Here is an 18,304-nt window from a genome sequence, read left to right as displayed (position 1 = left end):
GGTCGGGCATTGAGTCTTACTCAACTTCACACCTTGTAACACAGGCAAGAAGCCTTTCTTTGCTTGATCCATTTTGAACTTCTTCAAAACTTTGTCAAGGTATGTGCTTTGTGAAAGTCCAATTAAGCGTATTGATCTATCTCTATAGATCTTGATGCCCAATATATAATCAGCTTCACCGAGGTCCTTCATTGAAAAACTCTTATTCAAGTATCCCTTTATGCTATCCAGAAATTCTATATCATTTCCAATCAGCAATATGTTATCTACATATAATATCAGAAATGCTACAGAGCTCCCACTCACTTTCTTGTAAATACAGTCTTCTCCAAAAGTCTGTACAAAACCAAATGCTTTGATCGCACTATCAAAGCGTTTATTCCAACTCCGAGAGGCTTGCACCAGTCCATAAATGGATCGCTGGAGCTTGCTCACTTTGTTAGCTCCCTTTGGATCGACAAAACCTTCCAGTTGCATCATATACAACTCTTCTTCCAGAAATCCATTCAGGAATGCAGTTTTTACATCCATTTGCCAAATTTCATAATCATAAAATGCGGCAATTGCTAACATAATTCGGACAGACTTAAGCATCGCTACGGGTGAGAAGGTCTTATCGTAGTCAATCCCTTGAACTTGCCGAAAACCTTTCGCAACAAGTTGAGCTTTATAGACAGTAACATTACCGTCAGCGTCAGTCTTCTTCTTGAAGATCCATTTATTCTCAATGGCTTGCCGATCATCGAGCAAGTCAACCAAAGTCCACACTTTGTTCTCATACATGGATCCCATCTCAGATTTCATGGCCTCAAGCCATTTTGCGGAATCTGGGCGCACCATCGCTTCTTCATAGTTCGTAGGTTTGTCATGGTCTAGTAACATAACTTCCAGAACAGGATTACCGTACCACTCTGGTGCGGATCTTACTCTGGTTGACCTACGAGGTTCAGTAACAACTTGATCTGAAGTTCCATGATCATCATCATTAACTTCCTCACTAATTGGTATAGATGTCACAGGAACCGGTTTCTGTGATGAACTACTTTCCAATAAGGGAGCAGGTACGATTACCTCATCAAGTTCTACTTTCCTCCCATTCACTTCTTTCGAGAGAAACTTTTTCTCTAGAAAGGATCCATTTTTAGCAACGAATGTCTTGCCTTCGGATCTGTGATAGAAGGTGTACCCAACAGTCTCCTTTGGGTATCCTATGAAGACACATTTCTCCGATTTGGGTTCGAGCTTATCAGGTTGAAGTTTTTTCACATAAGCATCGCAGCCCCAAACTTTAAGAAACGACAACTTTGGTTTCTTGCCAAACCACAGTTCATAAGGCGTCGTCTCAACGGATTTTGATGGTGCCCTATTTAACGTGAATGCGGCCGTCTCTAAAGCATAACCCCAAAACGATAGCGGTAAATCAGTAAGAGACATCATAGATCGCACCATATCTAGTAAAGTATGATTACGACGTTCGGACACACCATTACGCTGTGGTGTTCCGGGTGGCGTGAGTTGCGAAACTATTCCGCATTGTTTCAAATGTAGACCAAACTCGTAACTCAAATATTCTCCTCCACGATCAGATCGTAGAAACTTTATTTTCTTGTTACGATGATTTTCAACTTCACTCTGAAATTCTTTGAACTTTTCAAATGTTTCAGACTTATGTTTCGTTAAGTAGATATACCCATATCTGGGTAAATCATCTGTGAAGGTGAGAAAATAACGATACCCGCCACGAGCCTCAACATTCATCGGACCACATACATCTGTATGTATGATTTCCAACAAATCTGTTGCTCTCTCCATAGTTCCGTAGAACAACGTTTTAGTCATCTTTCCCATGAAGCACGGTTCACAAGTACCAAGTGATTCATAATCAAGTGGTTCCAAAAGCCCATCAGTATGGAGTTTCTTCATGTGCTTTACACCGATATGACCTAAACGGCAGTGCCACAAATAAGTTGCACTATCATTATCAACTCTGCATCTTTTGGCTTCAACATTATGAATATGTGTATCACTACTATCAAGATTCATCAAAAATAGACCACTCTTTAAGGGTGCATGACCATAAAAGATATTACTCATATAAATAGAACAACCATTATTCTCTGATTTAAATGAATAACCGTCTAGCATCAAACAAGATCCAGATATAATGTTCATGCTCAACGCTGGCACCAAATAACAATTATTTAGGTCTAATACTAATCCCGAAGGTAGATGTAGAGGTAGTGTGCTGACGGCGATCACATCGACTTGCTTGTTGTTTCTTCTTGAAGTTCCCCTTCTTCTTCCCTTTGCCCTTTTTTCTTGAAACTGGTGGTCTTATTGACCATCAACACTTGATGCTCCTTCTTGATTTCTACCTCCGCAGCCTTTAGCATTGCGAAGAGCTCGCGAATCGTCTTATCCATCCCTTGCATGTTATAGTTCATCACGAAGCTCTTGTAGCTTGGTGGCAGTGATTGAAGAATTTTGTCAATGACGCTATCATACGGAAGATTAACTCCCAGTTGAATCAAGTGATTGTTATACCCAGACATTTTGAGTATATGCTCACTGACAGAACTATTCTCTTCCATCTTACAGCTGTAGAACTTATTGGAGACTTCATATCTCTCAATCCGGGCATTTTCTTGAAATATTAACTTCAACTCCTAGAACATCTCATATGCTCCATGACGTTCAAAACGCCGTTGAAGTCCCGGTTCTAGGCCGTAAAGCATGGCACACTGAACTATCGAGTAGTCATCAGCTTTGCTCTGCCAGACGTTCATAACATCTGGTGTTCCTCCTGCAGCAGGTTTGGCACCTAGCGGTGCTTTCAGGACGTAATTCTCCTGTGCAGCAATGAGGATAATCCTCAAGTTACGGACCCGGCCCGTGTAATTGCTACCATCATCTTTCAACTTTGCTTTCTCAAGGAACGCATTAAAATTCAACGGAACAACAGCACGGGCCATCTATCTACAATCAACATAGACAAGCAAGATACTATCAGGTACTAAGTTCATGATAAATTTAAGTTCAATTAATCATATTACTTAAGAACTCCCACTTAGATAGACATCCCTCTAATCCTCTAAGTGATCACGTGATCTAAATCAACTAAACCATAACCGATCATCACGTGAAATGGAGTTGCTTTCAATGAACATCACTATGTTGATCATATCTACTATATGATTCATGCTCGACCTTTCGGTCTCAGTGTTCCGAGGCCATATCTGCATATGCTAGGCTCGTCAAGTTTAACCTGAGTATTCTGTGTGTGCAAAACTGGCTTGCACCCGTTGTAGATGGACGTAGAGCTTATCACACCCGATCATCACGTGGTGTCTAGGCACGACGAACTTTGGCAACGATGCATACTCAGGGAGAACACTTTTATCTTGAAATTTAGTGAGAGATCATCTTATAATGCTACCGTCAATCAAAGCAAGATAAGATGCATAAAAGATAAACATCACATGCAATCAATATAAGTGATATGATATGGCCATCATCATCTTGTGCTTGTGATCTCCATCTCCGAAGCACCGTCATGATCACCATCGTCACCGGCGCGACACCTTGATCTCCATCGTAGCATCGTTGTCGTCTCGCCAATCTTATGCTTCTACGACTATCGCTACCGCTTAGTGATAAAGTAAAGCATTACAGGGCGATTGCATTGCATACAATAAAGCGACAACCATATGGCTCCTGCCAGTTGCTGATAACTCGGTTACAAAACATGATCATCTCATACAATAAAATCTAGCATCATCCCTTGACCATATCACATCACAACATGCCCTGCCAAAACAAGTTAGACGTCCTCTACTTTGTTGTTGCAAATTTTACGTGGCTGCTACGGGCTTAGCAAGAACCGTTCTTACCTACGCATCAAAACCACAACGATAGTTTGTCAAGTTGGTGTTGTTTTAACCTTCGCAAGGACCGGGCGTGGCCACACTCGGTTCAACTAAAGTTGGAGAAACTGATACCCGCCAGCCACCTGTGTGCAAAATACATCGGTAGAACCAGTCTCGCGTAAGCGTACGCGTAATGTCGGTCCGGGCCGCTTCATCCAACAATACCGCTGGACCAAAGTATGACATGCTGGTAAGCAGTATGACTTATATCGCCAACAACTCACTTGTGTTCTACTCGTGCATATGACATCTACTCATAAAACCTGGCTCTGATACCACTGTTGGGGAACGTAGTAATTTCAAAAAAATTCCTACGCACACGCAAGATCATGGTGATGCATAGCAACGAAAGGGGAGAGTGTTGTCCATGTACCCTCGTAGACCGAAAGCGAAAGCGTTAGCACAATGCGGTTGATGTAGTCGTACGTCTTCACGATTCGACCGATCAAGTACCAAACGTACGGCACCTCCGAGTTCAGCACACGTTCAGCCCGATGACGTCCCTCGAACTCCGATCCAGCCGAGTGTTGAGGGAGAGTTTCGTCAGTACGACGGCGTGGTGACGATGATGATGTTCTACCGACGCAGGGCTTCACCTAAGCACCGCTACAGTATTATCGAGGTGGATTATGGTGGGGGGGCACCGCACACGGCTAAAAGATCAAACGATCAATTGTTGTGTCTTTGGGGTGCCCCTGCCCCCGGATATAAAGGAGCAAGGGGGAGGTGCGGCCGGCCAGGGAGGAGGCGCGCCAGGAGGAGTCCTACTCCCACCGGGAGTAGGACTCCCTCCCTTCCTTGTTGGAATAGGAGAAGTGGGAAAGAGGTGGAGGAGAGGAAGGAAAGGGGGGGCGCCGCCCCCCTCTCCTTGTCCTATTCGGACTAGGGGGGAGGGGCGCGCGGCCCTTGCCCTGGCCGCCTCTCCTCATCTCCACTAAGGCCCACTATGGCCCATTAACCTCCGGGGGGTTCCGGTAACCACTCCGGTACTCCGGTAAAATCCTGATTTCACCCGGAACACTTTCGATATCCAAATATAGGCTTCCAATATATCAATCTTCATGTCTCGACCATTTCGAGACTCCTCGTCATGTCCGTGATCACATCCGGGACTCCGAACAACCTTCAGTACATCAAAATATATAAACTCATAATATAACTATCATCGAAACTTTAAGCGTGCGGACCCTACGGGTTCGAGAACTATGTAGACATGACCGAGACACGTCTCTGGTCAATGACCAATAGCGGAACCTGGATGCTCATATTGGCTCCCACATATTCTACGAAGATCTTTATCGGTCAGACCGCATAACAACATACGTTGTTCCCTTTGTCATCGGTATGTTACTTGCCTGAGATTTGATTGTCGGTATCTCAATACCTAGTTCAATCTCGTTACCGGCAAGCCTCTTTACTCGTTCCGTAATACATCATCCTGCAACTAACTCATTAGTTGCAATGCTTGCAAGGCTTAAGTGATGTGCATTACCGAGTGGGCCCAGAGATACCTCTCCGATAATCGGAGTGACAAATCCTAATCTCGAAATACGCCAACCCAACAAGTACCTTCGGAGACACCTGTAGAGCACCTTTATAATCACCCAGTTACGTTGTGACGTTTGGTAGCACACAAAGTGTTCCTCCGATAAAGGAGAGTTGCATAATCTCATATCCATAGGAACATGTATAAGTCATGAAGAAAGCAATAGCAATATACTAAACGATCGAGTGCTAAACTAACGGAATGGATCAAGTCAATCACATCATTCTCCTAATGATGTGATCCCGTTAATCAAATGACAACTCATGTCAATGGCTAGGAAACATAACCATCTTTGATCAACAAGCTAGTCAAGTAGAGGCATACTAGTGACACTCTGTTTGTCTATGTATTCACACATGTATCATGTTTCCGGTTAATACAACTCTACCATGAATAATAAACATTTATCATGATATAAGGAAATAAATAATAACTTTATTATTGCCTCTAGGGCATATTTCCTTCATCGTCGTTCTCGACGACGGCGACGGCAATGCGCCGCTGCCCGTCCGTCAGGGTGACCCCGGGCAGGGGACGAGCAGCGGTGCCCGCGTGAAGGAGGAGAAGGACGACGACAACGGCGGCGACAATGGCGACTACGCCGCGTTCAGCGAGTTCTTTGGCTGTAGTCGCGGCCTTTGTTTTTTTAGTCAATTTTAAATTTGCTATGTAAAAACTGCTTTAAGTCGCCGAAGTTTGTGTCCTGCTTGCCGAATTTTAGCCGAATATCTTTTTAAAAAAGTTTAAAATAGGCGCTTGGGCCGACCCTAGGGCGCGGCTGGGACCCCGATCGGCCCCAGGCCAATTTTAGCACCGGTTCGCCCCTAGGCGGCGATTTTTCGGAGCCCCCTGAGGGGCCGAACGACTGGGGTTACTCTAAAAACTAGCGAGGTAATCCGCACATTTGCGCGGCTAGACTCAATATCTGTTTTTTAATTTGAAATTTATTGTCTTCAAGATGTTGTTGTCTAAATGCATGGGATATCATTTCTTAGGTCAGCCTTTCCCGCCTGGGTGGTAAGTGTAAATGATAAATCACCTTCATTTCGGCAAATCATAGTGAGACATGAAAGATGGGAACTCGTTAATATTGTGGTCCACAACTATATATATAATGTTTATTTTATTTTTAATAAATTTTTTGTAAGTATCCTAAGTAGTTTTGAAAATTATTACTAAGTGGAGTTATATGCTGGGACATACATATTGAAATTAGCATTATTTTTAGTTTTGTTTCAGATTTCATGTGTCAAACTATTAGTGTAACTCGAGCATTTGTGTAGCTATATATGTTGTATTGTTCCTTGCAAAAAAAGTAGTACTGTTATATATGTATTTTTCACATATTTATTATGATCGTGTTGATACGTTCATAGACCAACAATACACTTTCAGGGTTGTAGAAAAGTTCATATCGCAAAATAGATGATTGTTATAGCTTTATCGGGCTCAGGCAGCTATTCTCCCTCTACCAATTGTTAAAATTTATACATCATACAAAATAAATTAAATAAATTTAGCCAATGCATCTTGACGAAACATAATTGTACTTTGATGGGAATTGTATGCATCTAGTGAGCAGCTTGATTCCATGCAAATAGAGGGTTGCAGTCTGTATTGTGCAAGCAAAATTATATAGCTTCATGTTAATTTCTTGTTTATTTCATCAATCCCCCTTATTTATTCGTTGGAGTATATGTTCAACTCAAAGAGTTGAGGAGTTTCTAGTGATTTCCGAATATTAATATTTATGGCTTATGTCGAAACCAAATGTTGTATTGTAGTTTTATTTACACTTAATGCAAGATTAGTCTCCGTTGCATGTGTTGTATTGTACTGGTATTTACACTTAATGCAAGATTAGTCTCATATGCATGCATGTATTCTTCCGCACACGCACACCTTTTTAATTTTTTATTTTCTGAACTACCGAAAGTAATGTAATTATCGGTGTACGTACATTCATCGAAAGTTTCCTAAACAGTATTTCATTCACTTTCTGTGGAATCCGGCACTACGACGGCATAAATGATTCTTCCACGACATGATGGTTCACTTATTCTCTTCTCTAACTCTCTCAATATGGAATTAAACTCATTTCCCACGAAAAATGGCATTTTACACTTGAAATAATTTCTTGCATCGAATCTTTGTTATTGTACCCACATAACCATTTTTATTTTCCCATATGATATGGACACATGTGCACGTAATATCTTTCATATGATATTTACTATGTCCTTTAAAATTGTAATTCTTTTCTGCTAGCAACTTCTCGTATTGCTTCTCACCTTTTTCAAGTTTGCTATTGTTGGGGTAATAGTCTTCCTATACAGATCGGACTGCTATCCTCTAGCTATGTTTTTTTTTTCAAGCTTTTCCTCTAGCCATGTCAACGTATGTGAGATTATTCAGTATATGTGAGCGCACTTGTTTTTTTCCTCTTTTATTCTCTCGCTATGTTTTTTCTAAGACTTTCCTCTAGCCATGTACGTCCGTGAGATTGTTTATTAGGTATCCCACGGAAGAAAAAGATCGTTAATTAGCTATGTGTAGCGTGTCTATATTTTCCTCTTCTATTGCAAAAGAAAAAAAAAGAATCCAAACCGGACATGGTTTCTAGCTGTCCTTATGCACGTTATGGTTGTTGCACTTTTGCATTCCAGATCCATGTACGTGCCAGAACGTCTGTGCAAAACGATGTCTGTACTAATATTTGTATGTTACGTTACGTCTTAAAATACTAGCCCTTAATGTTTACAATTAGTGATTAAGATAATTTAATCTGTGTGAACGAACAATGATGGCTTATTTGTCTCCTGTCTTAATTATATAATAAATTCTGAATAGACAGTAGGTCAATCTATCACAAAGGAATCCTGTGGATGTGTGCTTTGATGACATGTGTGAGCAGATGATGATGACCCTCGTACATGCCCATGTGGATATGGCAGCGGACGACTCAATACAATATCGGTCCTGTTTAGATACTCTAACACAGTTAGAGTTAGAGTTATTTTCTAACCCACTCTAACCTAAATAAACATCTCTCCACCGGGATAGTTGGGTTAGATGGAACTAACCCAGTCTAACCCTCCCTGTTTGGATACTTTTGGGTTATTTGAGCTCCCAACTAACCCAAACTAGCTCTAACCCCATGACCCAAACAGGGCCATCGAAGAAGATTACCATGACCGTGACCTCATAAACCGTGCCGCAGGAAGACCTCAGCAAGTCGGTCCATTAGAAAGGGGCTAGTCTAAAGTCTGTTCCTGATAGGAAACCAAAGATGAGAGGGAACAAATGAGCACGCAAAAATCAGTAGATGCGGGGCATCATGAGAGCGCGGGGTTGTACCATTCAACCTGTTGTGATTGTCATCCTGCTCTTCAACAATCGCTAGCAATCTTCAGTCCCCACCTAGTGGAGGCAACCTAACTGATACTAACTTCCAACCTAGCAAGGTGACAGTGACCGAATCCATCACCAACATTTGCTGGAGTTTCATTAAGCTGAAACCAAGGGAATTACGTTGTAACTGTAACCACTTAGATATGTACACAGAAGCAAGCAAACCAGTAGCTCCAACTTATAGATAAGCTAAATGAGCTAAGTAAGAGTAACAGAACTCCATCCCCAATTTTAGATGTTGCTTACTTAAAGCCACAACCATGGGCACGTAGTAAAATGTCTGAACAACGGGAGATAACCTGCAGACACAGAATCAAGTAACAGAGTGACAGGTAATGAGCACGTGTACATGGATTCCATAGGGTTATTTTTTGGTGGACAAGTGGATTCGTCGGAAGAAGTGAAGAGAACCCAATGCCCAATGCCTGGGAGAGATTGCTCAATCTCTTGGAAGGATGCATATCCAACAGTTCAAAGGCCTCTGGTGCCTGTCCCAAGGACATTGCTCAGTTTGACTCCATCGCGCGACCCCATCCTGTTCGCGCGTGTTCGTTTGGAGTAAAACGGACGAACCAGACGGCCCAGCGCGCGGGCGTAAACGGACTTTTGTCCGTTTTCTGTCCGCTTTCGACCCATCTCCGGCCCAAGTTTTCGCCGCTTATGGGATGAAACGGATAGCACGCGGACGCGCGGGCCGTCTGCGCGTGTCCTCCCCTGGCCTGCCCGTCGGTGGCACAGGGACGCCTTTTTCTATCCGCCCCCTCCCTCCCTCCGGCCGCACCCCCTCCACTCTTCTCCACTCTTCCCCACTCTTCCCCTCGCCGCCGCCGCTGCCATTGCAGTCGTGCAGCTCGGACGCGCGCTCTCCCAACCCCTTCCCCTCGGCGCCCCTGAGCTACCCAACGGCGGCCACCTGGTTTGTGCACCCGCCGGCCGGATTTGGGGCGGATCCGATCGGTCTTGAGCTCGCTCGGCTGTGGGAGGCCGCGCCGCGCCATGGACTGGCCGGGCACCTGGCCGGAAGGCCCTGGCAGGGCCGCAAGGCCACATGCTGGCAGTGGCCCCTCCTCTAGCCGCTCGGATCTGCACCGTCGGTGGTCCGCCGGCAGATACACGAATGGCGGTCGGCCGGGCTCGGTGCTTGCCCAAAAGCTCGTCGGCGCATCGTTGCCACTCATTAAGTGCGACCACTTCCCAAAGAAGGTCGTGCGCCGCGTGTCTACAACGTCGGAACATCCCAGATGGGTGTTCATCAAGTGCTTAAACGATGGGGTATGTGCTCTTTTTAGCTTCGGTTTGTGCTCTAGATTTGACTTGTTGTGCTAACTTCAAATTTTATTGTGCAGCATGGATGCAAGTTTTGGTATTGGGAAGAAGAGTACATCGATATATTGATAGAGCGTAATTTAGTAGATGTTCGTGCACTTTTAGCTAGCATAGAGGTTGTAGATGAGACAATTGCACTTGTTGCTAGATTAGAGGCTAGACACGAGACTAGGTGTGAGGAAGCAACATCTACTTCTTTAGACTTAAAGAAGAAAGAAGCACGCAAAATCGAGCCTCCTCCGCAGGTCAACAATGAGTGCATCGAGAAGGCACTAATCCAACTTACAGGAGTAGTTATGGAAGTTGGATATCTTCTAAAATGTATTCTTGTGGTTCTTGTTTTCTTTGGTCTTACTTTTCTAGTCAGAATTTGGTGATATATTCCCATGTACAAAAAATGAATGATGAAAAAAAGTTAAGGACTTGCAAAGAAAAATGTACACGAACAGGATGTGGCCTGGATGCGTCCGCGCGCTGGGCGCACGGCCACCGCATCCCAGAAACTGCCCCGGACATGACCCCATTACCCTACCCAAATGGACAGAATCCGGAGAAAACAGACGTCCGTGGAGTTGGCCTCAGTCATCTACAAGTGTGATTTTCTTTGGGTCTGGTACGGTAGTGTAAACTGAGAAAATTAAGTTGAAGTGTAGGTATGGAATGCAGGTGATGTGAAAGGGCCAGCACATGGTGCTACGTACCTGGCCGGTGCTCGTGGTGTTCCAGTGTGGAAAGGGCTACACAGCTAAAGTATGCAAGAATCTCGAGCACAAAGGTGATGTGTTATGTCACATCTTGAGTGCAAAAAAGACTTGGCACAAAGCTGATGGGGTATGTCAAATCAGCGAGTCCCTGTACAAGCCACAGGTCCACGTCATGGGTGCCACAACGTTATGCATCACGGAGTTAAATTCTGAACGCTGCAGATAAACTACACATACCTGCTGTCTCAGCCACTGTATAGATGTGTCCTAGACGGGCCCAAATTTAAATGAAGGTGAATTCTATTTCAGTCGAATGAAAAAGATTTTGTGTCGAAAAGGACCAGCTGCCGAAGGGTATTGCCAAAAAGAACCACCTCAGAGACGAAATGGCAGAAAAGACCCCCCGGCCGTGGCGGCAGGTGCGGCAGGCCACACGTGGCACCTGCCGCCACGGAGGGAGGCGGCAGGCCCTGCCGCCACTGCACGAGGCGGTCGCCCGCGTATAACCGGAATCGCTGGGTGGGACGGAACGGGTTGGCGACGTGGGACCTACCGCCACGATACGAGGCGGCGTGCGCTGATACTGCCGCACCATGGCCGACAGGATTTTTTGTCCAAAAGGACCACTGACCCAATGAAATTGACAAAAAGGACCACATGTGGTCGAAAGAGACAAAAGGGACCCCTCAACTATGGCGGCAGGCGCACCCGCCGACGTGTGGCACCTGCCGCAACCAGGGCAGGTGGCTGGACGCGCATAACAGGCAGGCAGTCCCCGGGCGGAACGGTGCTGCAGATGTGGGCCTTGCCGCCACCATGCTAGGCGGCAGGACTGTTCCTGCATGCGATCAAGCGAGAGATTCCCTGGCACCGATTGAAGAATTTGATTGATAGCGGCACTAATTGGCGCGCAGTAGCACTGGAATATTCGTGGTACTGACTTCTTGCCATTTCTTTAGGCTGCTTGTAATGGGTAGTATCATAAGTTAGTATCATGCATAATGATGCTAGTGTATGATACTACCTTCTTAATGCATAGTATCATATAGTAGTATCATAGATGACTTTATTTATTGTCATGCATCACACATACTAGTGTAGCATTTATTATGATACGGTATCATGATATGATACTCAACTCTTTCTTACTTCATTTAATTCTATGCCACTCATCAAGGTTGCCTAGTTGGCATGCATGATACTAGCTATGATACTCCCATTACAACCAGCCTTAGCTGCCGCTGTCGCTTTGCGTCACTGATTCCCTGATTGTGTGATTTCCTCTCTACTAATTTGCAGACGACGCTAATTGTTGCGGCCCACGAGACAGATTCCCACGCCCGGGAATCCAAGGTTGTTTCCTTTCTTTATGCCCCGTTGCTGCCCGGGAATCACTCACTCAGTGCCGACTTTTGCTTCAGCGGACGGGACGGCTGCCCGGGAATCACGCACTCAGCCCTGGCTTTTGCTTCAGAGGACGCGACGGCAGACTGCAGGAATTCACTCACTCGTTGTGTGAATCCGAGGCTGAGGTAGCTGAATTTTAACCTGTTGTGCCGACACTACAGGGATCCTCTTCTTTTTAATGCTATCCTATGCTTTTGCTCCATGCGGAAGCACACCCTCTCCGGCCTCCTCTTCTGCTCTCTAAGTCTCTGAGAACACAGAGAAAGAAAAACTCACTAGGCACTTTCACTCGTGATTTAGCACGATTTAGAGTAGGATTTGAATATGCTGAAGTTCAACGAAAGATAGATCAAGGTAAGAAATATCCATTTTTGTTGGTTTCGTTCGCATGCATGATGTTTTTACTCTTTTAGATTAGTTCATAACTATGTGTTACCTGTTGTGTTAGGCATTATTTCATCACCTTTTGGAGTCATTTAAAGCTTCAGGAGTAGGATTTGCCTAGCGAAGTGAATTACGAAGTTGATCAAGGTATGATCTTTGCAATAAAATGATTTTTTTGTGCATGCACGGTGTTAATTAGTTAGTCTTTTACCTCGTCATTAGGTATGTGATGTTAGTGCTTAGAAGTTAGAAATAATTTCAAGTTACATATGTTGCATTTATACTATTTTTTAGAAGAGTAGGTTGAACATGTTGTATCAATGTTAGTACTTCTGTTGAACGTTTAGGTTTGGTTAGAGCCGGAATTTGGACAGCAAATATTTGACGGTATTGAAGATCAACATTAGGCTTTTAAAATGCATAAATTTAGTTTGACATGTGAGAAGATCTTAATATGGTAATTAAGAAATAGTTTGTACACACTGTAATTGTTCATTGCATGTGGTATGTAATTTCATGTGGTATGTTTATTAATAAGTATATAGTTAGGAAACCGTAGGTCTACTTGGTTTATGTCGCAATAATCTAAATTTTCTATGTCAAGATTACTTGCTAAAGTACTTAATGATGTATGTAATTGGGTTAAATAATTCATCTTAGTAGCAAACAAGGAGGAGATGACGTGATTGAAGAATTTGTGTTTCAATCTTCGCTGTCCCTTTTGAGGTGATGACCACATACATGCAAGTGTTATTTTCATACTTTTGATAACAGAAAGAAAAATCCGTGTGTAACATTTGATTTTCATACTTTTCATACTCGTGATGCACCTTTAGATATTTAATTTAAATTGAATCTCTTTGTATTTTTGTAATCGTGATGTTAACTTCAGATAATTAATGTAAATTGAATCTCTCTGTTTTTTCAGGTTAATTTGTGTCTTCAGATAATTTGCATTTGTATTTGTGTCTTCGGATGTTTATTTTTATTTGTATGTTTTTGTGCAGGTTATGGCTGAAGTGCCAGTGCTTTTGCAGGGGCCCCATGACGCCGGCCACCGTTGCCACCTATTGTTGAACCCAAATAATGATAATGATCCTCGAACTTTCACACTTCGAACCGTAAATAACACATGGTCAACACACGATTCTTTCATTCATCACCTTGAGGCTTATGGCCTACATGGTTATGCTAGTCTCACATCATCCGAAAACCAATTACGTTCGGACCCATCCCTTTTGACATCCCTCGTTGACCGGTGGAGACCTGAAACCCACACCTTTCACTTTCGTCTTGGGGAGCTTGCACCTACACTGAAAGATGTTTCTATGATCACTGCTCTACCAATTAGAGGTGAGCCGTTAGTCTCTCTGTCAGTGACTCCATCTTGGGCATTAAATATCTCAGCCCGTCTTGGGATGGTAATGCCAGAATCACAATGTTTTGGTGGCCCTCAGGGCATCCCACTCGCCTGGCTTCGTGCAAACTTTCATTGTTTATCTAACCAGCTGATTCTGAGATGAGAAAAATACATCTATTTACGTATTTGTTGTGGCTCCTCGGGACTATGTTTCCAAATTCACACTCGGACGTAGTTCTCCCTGGTCTCATCTACTTTGTAGAGATTATGGTAGATGAATCTTTACCTCAGCATCCAAAATACAGCTTCGGTTCTGCCATGCTATGTCATACATATAGAGGCTTGTGTGATGCCACATAGAAAACTTCGTTCGCAGAAAAAGCTCCGTTACTTTTGTGTGGCCTACGAGTTTCTATAGTTGTGGTCCTGGGAATACCTCCATGTTGGACGACCTCGTATACTAAACACCATACATCGATACGACTGCAGCGAGGGCAATGTCACTATGGCCAGCAGGTGGACAAAGGCACGGAAAAAATGGTCTTCAAACATTGCGAAATGTTGTTACCCTATATACCACCAGCAGTTTGAGATGCTTGATGAGTCACTAGTCACATGAAACCCGTGGACTCAAGAGCAGTTATAGATGGTCTTCGATATACGACCCATCACAACAGGATGCGTGAGCGATAGTGCATTCTGGTTGACTAGCTGCCACTTATTGTTCCTGTGATGTGTTGAGCCTTACAACCCAGAGCGTGTCATGAGACAGTTTGGTCTCTATCAGAATATTCCACCACCTTTTCCAAGATGTATCGATGAGGAAACCCATAAGTAAGATGTGACCTCCCTAAATAGTTAGTGTCTTCTTTAATATACTAAATTGACACTTTGTTACATAATTTGCAGGCTGAGCAATATGGGCAAGGGTGGTTACGATTGGAGGGCACACAACATCGAATGGGAACACAAGTGGGAAATGAAGTGCCGGAAGATATAGTGCATCAACTTAGGTAAATTTTATTTACATAATTTTATAATGATGACCATACGATGCGTGAAGATGCTTTGCTTTCATCTCAAAGGTTGATATAATTATTTAATTCTGTAGATCGCAAAATGCGAAGCATCTTGACGGACCATATGGTCATCATTAGAAAATACTCTAAATAGAATTTACCTAAGTTGATGCACTATATCTTCTAACACTTCATTTTCCCACTTGTGTACCCATTCAATGTTGTGTGCCCTCCAATCGTAATCACCCTTGCCCATATTGCTCAGCCTGCAAATTATGTAACAAAGTGTCAGTTTAGTAAATTAAAAAAGATACTAACTATTTAGGGAGGTCACATCTTACTTATGGGTTTCCTCGTCGACACATCTTGGAAAAGGTGGTGGAATATCCTGATAGAGACCGAACTGTCTCATGACACGCTCTGGGTTCTAAGGCTCAACACACCACATGAACAATAAGTTGCAGCGAGTCAGCCAGAATGCACTATCGCTCACGCATCCTGCTGTGATGGGTCATATTTCGAAGACCATCTGTAACTGCTCCTGAGTCTACGGGTTCCATGTGACTAGTGACTCATCAAGCATCTCAAAATGTTGGTGGTATATAGGGTAACAACATTTTGCAATATTTGGAGACCATTTTTTCCGTGCCTTTGTCAACCTGCTGGCCATTGTTACATTGCCCTCGCTACAGTTGTATGGGTGTATGGGATTTAGTATACGGGGTCATCAACGAGGTATTCCCAGTACCACAACTGTAGAAACTCGTAGGCGACACAAAGTAACGGAGCTTTTTCTGTGAATGAAGTTTTTTGTGTGGCATCACACAAGCCTCTATATGTATGACATAGCATGGCAGAACCGAAGCTGTATTTTGGATGCTGAGGTAAAGATTCATCTACCATATTCTCTACAAAGTAGATGAGACCAGGGAGAACTACGTCCCCGTGTGAATTTGGAAACATAGTCCCGAGGAGCCACAACAAATATGCAAACATATGCCTTTTCCTCGTCTCAGAATCAGCTGGTTAGATAAACCATGAAAGTTTGCACGAAGCCAGGCGAGTGGGACGCCCTGAGGGCCACCAGAACATTGTGATTCTGGAATTGTCATCCTAATACGGGCTGAGATATTTAATGCCCAAGATGGAGTCACTGACGGAGAGACTAACTGCTCACCTCTAATTGGTAGAGCAGTGATTATAGAAACATCTTTCAGTGCAGGTGCAAGCTCCCCAATACGAAAGTGAAAGGTGTGGGTTTCAGGTCTCCACCGGTCAACGAGGGATGTCAAAAGGGATGGATCCGAACGTAATTGGTCTTCGGATGATGTGAGCCTAGCATAACCATGTAGTCCATAAGCCTCAAGGTGTGGAATGAAAGAATCGTGTATTGACCATGTGTTCTTTACGGTTCGAAGTCTGAAAGTCCGAGGGTCATCATCATTATTTGTGTTCAAGAATAGGTGATAACGGTGGCTGACGTCATGGGGCCCCTGCAAAAGCACTGGCACTTCAGCCATAACCTGGACACAAACGTACAAATAAAATTAAACATATGAAGACATAAATACAAATGGAAATTATCCGAGACACAAATTAACTTAAAAAATACAAAGAGATGCAATTTACATTAATTATCTGAAGTTAACATCACGATTACAAAAATACAAAGAGATTCAATTTAATTTAAATATCTGAAGGTGCATTACGAGTATGAAACGTATGAAAATTAAATATTACACATAAATTTTTCTTTCTGCGATCAAAAGTATGAAAATAGCACTCGCATGTATGTTGTCATCACCTCAAAAAGGACGGCGAAGATCGAAACACAAATTCTTCAATCACGTCATCTCCTCCTTGTTTGCTACTAAGATGAATTATTTTACCTAATTACATACATCATTAAGTACATTAGCATGTAATCTTAACATAGCAAATTTAGATAATTGCGACATAACAAAGTAGTCCTATGAAATAAACATACCACATGAAATAACTATAGACTTATTAATAAACATACCACATGAAATAACGATAGACTTATTAATAAACATACCACATGAAATAACATACCACATGCAATGAACAATTACAGTACAAACTTTTTCTTAATTACCATATAAAGATCTTCTCGCATGTCAAACTAAATTTATGCATTTTAAAAGCCTAATGTTGATCTACAATACCGTCAAATATTTGTTGTCCAAATTCCGTCTCTAACCCAACCTAAATGTTCAACATAAGTACTAATTATGATTAATACTAATGGACGCAGCTAACATTGATACAACATCTCCAACCTACTCTTCTAAAAAAAATAGTACAAATGCAACATATGTCATTTGAAATTATTTCTAACTTCTAAGCAATAACATCGCATATCTAATGACGAGCTAAAAGACTAACTAATTACCTTGATCTTCAACTTCGTAGTTCACTTCGCTAGGTAAATCCTAATCCTGAAGCTCTAAATGACTCCAAAAGGTGATGAAATAATGCCCACACAACATATAACACATAGTTATGAAATAATCTAAAAGAGTAAAAACATCATGCATACGAACGAAACAAACAAAAATGGATAGATCTTACCTTGACCTTCTTTTCTTCAACTTCAACATATTTAAAATCCAACTCTAAATCGCCCTAAATGACGAGTGAAAGTGTCTAGTGAGTTTTTCTTTCTCTGTGTTCTTAGAGACTTAGAGAGCACAAGAGGAGGCCAGAGAGAGTGTGCTTGCGCATGGAGCAGAAGCATAGCATAGCATATAAAAGGAAGAGGATCCCTGTAGTGTCGGCATAACAGGTTAAAACTCACCTACCTCATCCTCGGATTCCCACAACGAGTGAATGAATTCTTGCAGTGCCATCGTGTCCTCTGAAGGAAAAGCCAGCGCCGAGTGAGTGATTTCCAGGCAGCCGTCGCGTCCGCTGAAGCAAAAGCCAGCGCCGAGTGAGTGATTCTCGGGCAACGGTCGCGTTCGCTGAAGCAAAAGCCAACGCTGAGTGAGTGATTCCCGGGCAGCAGCGGGGCATAAAGAAAGTAAAAAAGCATCGGATTCTCGCGTGTGGGAATCTGTCTCGTTGGCCGCAGCAATTAGCGCCGTCTGCAAATTAGTAGCGAGGGAATCACGCAATCAGGGAATCAGTGACACAAAGCGCAGCTAAAGAAATGGCAAGAAGTCGGTGCCACAAATATTCCATTGCTACTGCGTGCC

At 43.0% G+C, this 18,304-nt stretch overlaps 2 long non-coding RNA genes across 6 annotated transcripts; one reads left to right on the top strand and one right to left on the bottom strand.

Annotated features, from left to right (window-relative positions):
• The first annotated feature begins 12,537 nt into the window (after window positions 1-12,537).
• LOC123080944 (uncharacterized) lies at window positions 12,538-14,109 on the top strand. Its single transcript, XR_006438599.1, has 4 exons — window positions 12,538-12,674; window positions 12,769-12,851; window positions 13,368-13,430; window positions 13,712-14,109. It is a non-coding gene; the product is annotated as an uncharacterized lncRNA (long non-coding RNA).
• Window positions 14,110-14,589: 480 nt separating this feature from the next.
• LOC123080942 (uncharacterized) lies at window positions 14,590-17,961 on the bottom strand. 5 transcript variants are annotated; one of them, XR_006438597.1, is made up of 4 exons: window positions 17,679-17,961; window positions 17,500-17,561; window positions 16,888-16,972; window positions 14,590-16,606 (listed from the first exon to the last, which is right to left on the bottom strand). It is a non-coding gene; the product is annotated as an uncharacterized lncRNA (long non-coding RNA). The 5 variants fall into 5 exon arrangements; XR_006438596.1 differs by having other exon boundaries at window positions 17,500-17,553; window positions 17,679-17,955; XR_006438595.1 differs by lacking the exon at window positions 17,679-17,961 and having other exon boundaries at window positions 14,590-15,349; window positions 15,425-16,606; window positions 17,500-17,672.
• Between the last annotated feature and the right edge of the window lie 343 nt (window positions 17,962-18,304).

Source organism: Triticum aestivum, chromosome 3D (genome assembly GCF_018294505.1).
Source record: "Triticum aestivum cultivar Chinese Spring chromosome 3D, IWGSC CS RefSeq v2.1, whole genome shotgun sequence".
NCBI classification, from domain to species: domain Eukaryota; kingdom Viridiplantae; phylum Streptophyta; class Magnoliopsida; order Poales; family Poaceae; genus Triticum; species Triticum aestivum.
The sequence above is the reverse complement of the archived record's forward strand: the minus strand, read 5'-3'. Positions and strand labels throughout refer to the sequence as shown.